Source organism: Lutra lutra, chromosome 7 (genome assembly GCF_902655055.1).
Source record: "Lutra lutra chromosome 7, mLutLut1.2, whole genome shotgun sequence".
NCBI classification, from domain to species: Eukaryota; Metazoa; Chordata; class Mammalia; order Carnivora; family Mustelidae; genus Lutra; species Lutra lutra.
The window spans coordinates 130,425,000-130,432,316 of NC_062284.1; the positions used below are offsets into that span (position 1 = coordinate 130,425,000).

The 7,317-nt window shown below is 52.7% G+C and overlaps 1 long non-coding RNA gene across 1 annotated transcript; it reads right to left on the bottom strand.

The window, feature by feature from the left end:
* Window positions 1–807: 807 nt before the first annotated feature.
* Window positions 808–6,997, bottom strand: LOC125104603 (uncharacterized). The gene is made up of 4 exons (XR_007128662.1): window positions 6,943–6,997; window positions 2,358–2,572; window positions 1,738–1,927; window positions 808–1,130 (listed from the first exon to the last, which is right to left on the bottom strand). It is a non-coding gene; the product is annotated as an uncharacterized LOC125104603 (long non-coding RNA).
* Window positions 6,998–7,317: the final 320 nt, after the last annotated feature.

Sequence of the window (7,317 nt, forward strand, 5' to 3'; positions counted from 1 at the left end):
CACCTCCCCGTGTCAGTGTCTTCATCTGTGAAGGGATGGTGATAGCATCACCACATGGAAGTACTCGGCACAGCCCCTGGCCGGTGGTTCGAGCTCTGTATGTCTTCACTGTCGCTGTCTCTCTTCCTCCACCCTCAGGAAGGGCGCCCTCATGAAGGGCGGGTCATTCAGCAGACCCGAGCCTGGGAGGAAATCAGAGTGGGCTGGATGGAAACCAGCCCGTGGGCCTGATGAACGGCCATATGGTGCTTTTCTCAGAGCCATATAAGGGAAGAACAAGTTCATATGCCAGGTGGGATGCTGATGGAGGCCAAGAAGGGAAATAACAGAGACGTGTTTTAAAATGCTCTTTTTCCTCCCTATCGTTCTCCAAAGCCCGAGGCCTCCCATGTCTGGTGTGCAGGACGCCACATGGGGAGGGAGGCCAGGGGGCGTCCTTTCTATGGGGAGATGGGGGAATTCCCGGGGCGTTAGTGGAAAAGCCCCACGGAGAGGCAGGACAGTGAGCGGGGAGAGGGAGGCTGCGGACAGTGGCCAGGCCATCCTCAGAGAGACGCAAAGGGCCTGGCGCACGGCCCAGCTCAACCGCCACCAGGGCCCACAAGGACGCTCGGGAGCAGCTGTGGGCAAAGCCAAGGTGAATGTCTTTAGCAGAAGTATTTTCTCTTGCTTGCTTTCTCCCTGCAAGAGACCCTTAAAGAAATGAAGGTTTTCTTAATAACAATAAAAACAATAATAATAATAATAACAACACTCAGAACCCTCACCGTTAGCTCTAATTCCTTTTCTGGTACATTTGTATTTCTCTGTCTTGCCCACCAGGCTACTCCTGAGGGAGAAACTCTCTGTCCCGCCCACCACCATGTCCTGGTGCACCGTGCCCGAATGAACGATTGATAGGTACTTGTAGACAGAATGATGGAAGGAGGGGTCTGCAAACCTGCGTGACCTGATGAAGGCTCTCACATGTGAACGGGCTTCCCATTACACAGTTGCATGGAACCCGCTGCTTCTCATGACTCTTATCACATTCTGCAATCAGCTATTTGTGGTAATACTACGTTGATGCCTGTTTTGCGTCTCCTTGTCTCTCTTGTGCCTGGTATGGCGCCTCATATATGGCAGGTGTTCTGCAAACAGTAGCTGTATGAGTGAATGAATGAAAACATACAAAATGCACCCAGGGCCTCAGGGGACTCTGAGCTCCAGCAGAGCAAAGAGAGGCGGTGGAGGGGAGTGTTTTGCGGCATGGTTGCTGGGGTTCACACCCAATCAGTTGTTACTAGCTGTGCAGCCCTGGTTTGGCTACTTAACCTGTCTGTGTGTTGCCTTTCTCATCCGCACAGTGGGAATATTCATAAAGGGTTAAATGAGTAATATACGGAGAGTGCTTACATGTGTGTCTGCCACACGTGCAGCTCTACCAGAAGCTATGTCCTATTGTTGCCAAAGTGCCTAGCAGTGAGGTCCATCTTGCTTTAAGCCTGGACTCTGTCCAGGGATCAGCTTCTGGAGAATTCTCTCTAGTAGACCCAAGGAGGTAGCCCAGGGTTTACATTGAGATGGACTCTCCCATGACTTGCCATCTCCACCTGTCCACCCATCGATGATGGTCTTATGCAGTGTGTGTGGGGGTGAGGACTGGCTCCCCCCTCCCCTGCCCCGGCTGCTCCCCACCGCAGGGAGCTGGCATTTCTGGCCTTCCCCCACCACCCGCCTGGCATGGAGCTGACTCACCGCCAGGAGGGGTGGTGATTAGCATGCAGGGCAGGTACTGGGAGGAAAGCTGTCTCCATGCAACAGCTCTTGATGTGTTTCTCTGATTAATGTGGCAGAGAGAACATTGCAGCTTTTTCCTGAATGGTCGCCACGTGGAGCCGGAGTCATTAGCATCACGTCTCCCGCTTGCCATGACCTGCTGACCACCCTAAGTAGATAAAAATGAAAATGGCCAAGACAGCTGCAAGGCTCAGAAACAAACTGCCTGGTGGCTCTGCAGAGTCTTTCATGTGGAAGGTTCCAGAATAGCCCCGCCTTCCCCATACCCTCAAAACCCTGTAAAGCCATCCTTACAGTTTCTGCTTCTCTAACTGCCGGTCCCTGGGGAGGACAGGACCCCTTTCTTGGGAGTGGAGCCCAAGCGTGAGCAGTATCACGGCCTCCCGAGGGTGTGTGCCCCAGGTGAAGGAAGATGGGAGAAGGGAAACGGGATCCAGGGAGAAGGACCAGACGGGGCAAAGGACAGGATGGGCATGTGGAGGGAGCTGGCACACTGAGGGGTCCACACTGGGGCAGAGAGGGCGGCTGGAGTGAAGACCAGGGTCCTGGACTTTATCCTGAGGGCAACGGGGAGTTACCTGGGTTAGAGGGAGGGTATCATGTGGAGTGTGAAGCAGGGTCCCTCTGTTCCAGCATGATGGATGTTGGGGGCCCAACGTGGAAGTGGGAGAACAGTTAGGAGGCCATTGTCATAATCCAAGCAGGCGACGATGCCGCCTTCCACATATTCCTTAGGGCCCTTCCTCCAACCTGGGAGCTGGAGCATCTATTTGCAAGTTCTCTAGGACAAAAACTGAGACAACCAACAGGCACCTCACAGCCTCCCAAGGGTGGGAGTGATGATAGGAGGTATGTCTTTGATTTTGCCTTGGCTTTGCAAGGTTGGGGTCAGGTTGCCATACCATTCCAACTTATTGGTTTTGGACTTTTTTTTTTTAGGTTTTACATATTTATGAGGAGGAGGGACAGAAAGAGGGAGAGAGAATCACAAGCAGACTCCATGCTGAGCACAGAGCCTGACGTGGGGCTCGATCTCATGACCCTGAGATCATGACCTGACGCGAAATCAAGAGTTCGAAGCTTAACTGACTGAGCCGTCCTGGTGCACCGGGGGTTTTGTTTCCTAAGTTGCCCCTCTCCTCTCGGAGTCTCAGTTTCCCCAGCCAGGCCGTGGGGGTGGAGGCAGGGAGGGAGAGACCAGCTCCCTGGCTCCCTGGGAAGAGCGATGATGGGACAGGCACAGCAGTTCTCAGCGAGCGAGAGAGAGCCCATGCCAGCTCCACGCCCCCACCACTGCGCCTCTGCCACCGCCCCTCCACCATCAGCCAGCCCCGTGCTGCCTGCCAGAAAGCAGACCCGTGAACCCAGCCCGGGCTGGAAGGGAATGAGCAATGGAGCTAATTGTGGAGCCACCCGGAAAGGCTGGGAGGTGGCAGAGGAGAGAGAGAAATCATCTTTCGATGCGCCAATTACTGATCAGCTGGGACATAATTGCGGGGCTGCCATCCCGGCTGCTGGAGGTACCAGGCCTCCCTCTCGTTAATCAACGATAATCCAGAATTACGACCCTTAATGACTTGCAAAGACACTTCTGCACACACGCACACATGCTCTCACACGGACACAAGTAATTGATAATCAACCATGTAATTTGAGGCAATAATTCTGTCCGGGCCAGATGACAGCTCCACCCCGCCAGCAGAACAGAACCCGAATTACTGCCAACCGCCGCATGGGGTGGGGGGGGGGGGGTGGGCAGCCTCTCCGGAGGAGGAGGGCTCCTCCCTGTCTCCAGAGTGGGTGCCGAGGGGCCTCCCATTGTCTCCAGACAGTAGGAGTGTGGAGAGTTGTTGTTTCCTACTTCCGCTTGTCTGGAGTTTCTAACTTTGTGCACATTGTCATTTGTAGAGTTTGCAAACCTCATCACTGCCTTATTTGCGGCCCTAAACGGAGGGTCTCAAACCTCAGTAATGAATTTGCATTACCTAGAGAGATGGTTAAAAGTGTGGATTTCTGGGTCCCACTCCCAGGAGAATGAGACTCCAAAATTTGGTGTGGGAGGCAGGAATTGCATATTTGGTAAGTGCCCCCAAGTGATTTGGATGCAGACGGCCCACACACCACACTTAGAGAACTAATACTCTAAGTATTAGCCCCACATTGGGCATAACTAATACTAACCAGTGGCTCTTGACCCTGGAAGAACACTGAAGTCACCCGGGGAGCTTTCAGAAAATTCTGGCGTCTGGGCTCAACCCCAGGGGGTTCAACTGGTAACTGCCCTCCCAACCTGTCCTGTTCTACCTTGGGAACTGCTACCTGAGTCCTCTCCAACCTTAACAGGTATAGGAATCACTTGGACATCTGGTTAGATGCAGGTTCTTGTTGGGGTGGGGGGTGGGGGGGGCTGGCCTGCTTCCTAAACACATTCCCAGGGGATGAAGACGGGGTGGGTCCTAAAGTAAGAAACTCTCTTCCTTCGTTCCAGCTCAAGCGCGTGAATGCAGGGGCCAGAAAGTCTCCATTTATGAAGCTCTTCTTCTGGGCAAGGTCCTGTGCTGGGTCTGCAAAGGTGAATCTGATCCCGTTTTGTTCAGGTGGTTGACTACCTGCAAGTGTCATGTGCTTGTAGGTTCCTGAGAACAAGACAGGCTTAGGCTGGTCCATGGAATGTGTAGCTCTTGATCTTGGTTTGGGGTCATGAGCTTGAGCCCCATAGTGGGCGTAGAGCTTACCGAAAAAAGTGGGGCACCTGGGTGGCACAGTCAGTTAAACATCCCACTCTTGGTTTTGGCTCAGGTTGTGATCTCAGGGTCCTGCGATCGAGACTCATGTCGGCTCCACACTCAGCATGGAGTCTGCTTGGGACTCTCTCTCTCTCCCTCTGCCCCTCCCCTACTAACATAAATAAATAAATACACCTTTAAAAAAGAGAAAAAAAGACAGGTTTAGGCTAACTCAGGGTCTGGGATCCTAGGAAGGAGGAAAAACTGGTGCCTGCCCTCAAGGAAACAAGATAGAGTAAATTCCTGTGGGGGCGCCTGGGTGGCTCAGTGGTTAAGCCTCTGCCTTCGCTCAGGTCATGATCCCAGAGTCCTGGGATCGAGTCCCGCATCGGGCTCTCTGCTCAGCAGGGGGCCTGCTTCCCCCTCCCCCTCTGCCTGCTTCTCTCCCCTCTGCCTGCTTCTCTCCACACTTGTGATCTTTCTCTCTCTGTCAAATAAATAAAAATAAAATCTTTAAAAAAAAAAAATTCTTGGGGCGCCTGGGTGGCTCAGTGGTTTAAGCCGCTGCCTTTGGCTCGGGTCATGATCTCAGGGTCCTGGGATCGAGTCCCGCATCGGGCTCTCTGCTCAGCGGGGAGCCTGCTTCCCTCTCTCTCTCTCTCTTTCTCTGCCTACCTCTCTGTCTACTTGTGATCTCTCTCTGTCAAATGAATAAATGAAATCTTTAAAAAAAATAAAATAAAATAAAAAAATAAAAATAAAAAAAAAAATTCTTGTGAATCCAGGCCCAGAACATGAAGGTGTTGTTGGGCAAGAGGGCACCGTAAGACAAACCATGGTCGTGGGCCTTGTCCCGGGGGTCTACCAGGCTTCACGGAGTTCCCCAAAATAACAGTGCCCTGGGTCATACCCAGGGCCTGAGTGAAGGCAGTGAGGAGGCTGGGGATGGTAGTCGGTCTCCCATGATGGCCACAAATGTCTCCCACCCTGGTACGTGCGTGTTGCCCTTCAAGAGGAGAAATCCGCTTCCCCTTCTCCTGAATCTGGGCTGACCCAGTGACTTGCTCTGACCAGCCGACGGCTAGACCCTCAGGAGGCTGACAGCTTCTGCCTTCATGCCTTTGGAAGCCAGCTGCCATGTAAGAAATCCAACTACCCTCAAGCCACTGTGTGGCCACCTGGAGAGGCCATGTGGAGGAGGGCTGAGGTGCCAGGCGTGGGAATGAAGCCTTCTTGGTCCATCCCCTCCCGGTCTCACAGCTCCAGGTAACTTACCCGCCAAGAACCACCCCGCTGAGCCCTGCCCAAATTCCTGACTCACAGAATCACGAGAAGAAATAAATTGTTGTCTTAAGCCATAACTCTTCTAGCTGATGGTGTCTAGTTGATGGTGTCACCACAATAGGTTACCGAAACACTTGGGTTCTTGTCTCTTTAGAGACACTCACGGGTGAGCTCCAGAAGCTTGCTGGGCCTGTTTTCTCATCTTCAAGGTAGCAGTCAAGTGAGGTTATGCAGCCAAACCCCCATGCATAGGGCCCAGCCCACCACTCACGCTCACCCCGAGAATGTGGGCTGGATAGCAAGGTGGCATCAAGGTGCCCGTACCCGGCTCCACCCTGACTTAATGAGGCCATGCGGATGGCATTGTCCCAGGTCGTCGCGTGAATGGCCGTCATTCTATTCTGATGGGAATGGCTTGTCACCAGGTGGCTTCTGAGCCAGACAGGCACGGACACAAGCCCTTCTCTGCCAGTGTCTAGCTTTGTGACCTCACACGAGTTATTTAAAGTCTTTGAACCTTGGTTTCTTCACCTGAGAAGAGAGGCAGTGAGGCTAGCTCCTCTTCCGGGAAGCCAACGCTGATTAACCTCTCCACACCCCATTTCTCGAAGTAGAGCTTTGTCACACCCTGCCTACATGCCAGGCGCTAGTCTCTGAAGTTTCAGAAGAGGGTTGGAATTCGCCATATTGGTTGGACAGAGGGTGTGGGGGACCCTTGATCCTACTTTATTAATGAGAACAGCTTCTCTTTATTGAGAGCAAGAGTTTGCTAAGTGCTCGGCAGGCACTGTCCTCACAGCATGCCTGGGAGGGAGGCCTGGTTATCACCGCTTCTGCCTGAGAAGGGTGGTGGAGTCCTGCAGAGGACATGGTAACTTGCTGCTGTCGCCTTCTAGGTGTGGGTGTGCACGCTAGTCCTTCTTCCTACATACATTCAGGATTGTAGACTAATGACAAAATACGCAAGGGAAATATTTGTACAAATCAAAATGAATGATTTCTCCTCTAATGCACCCCTTCCCCCTGCTCATTGCCCTGTCTTCGGAAGTTGACCTCTTCTCACCAACTTTGCCACCATGACTGTGGCACCAGCCACCATTCCCCTTGCCTACATGCCTCCCACAGCCTGGTCCCCCTGCTCTCCCACACTTACCTCCTATAGAATGAGTCTATTCAGGGAGCCTGGGTGGCTCAGTTGGTTAAGCGTCTGTCTTGGGCTCAGGTCATGAGCCCAGGGGAGCCTGCTTCTCCTTCTGCCTCTGTCTGCAGCTCCCCCTGGTTGTGCTTTCTCTCTCTATCAAATAATAAATGAAATTAAAAAAAAAAAAAAAAGAATGAGCTTATTCAAATGTAGGACAGATGATGTCACTCCTCTGCTCAGAACTCTGCTTGGCTCTCAGCTCACTCAGAGTAAACACCAGTGTCCTTCCAGTGGCCCTCAAAGCCTGACACCCACTGCCCTTCCCCATTCTCTCTCTGACATATGTCCCATTCCTCCCCTTGTTGTCTCCAGGACAGCTTCTCTGTC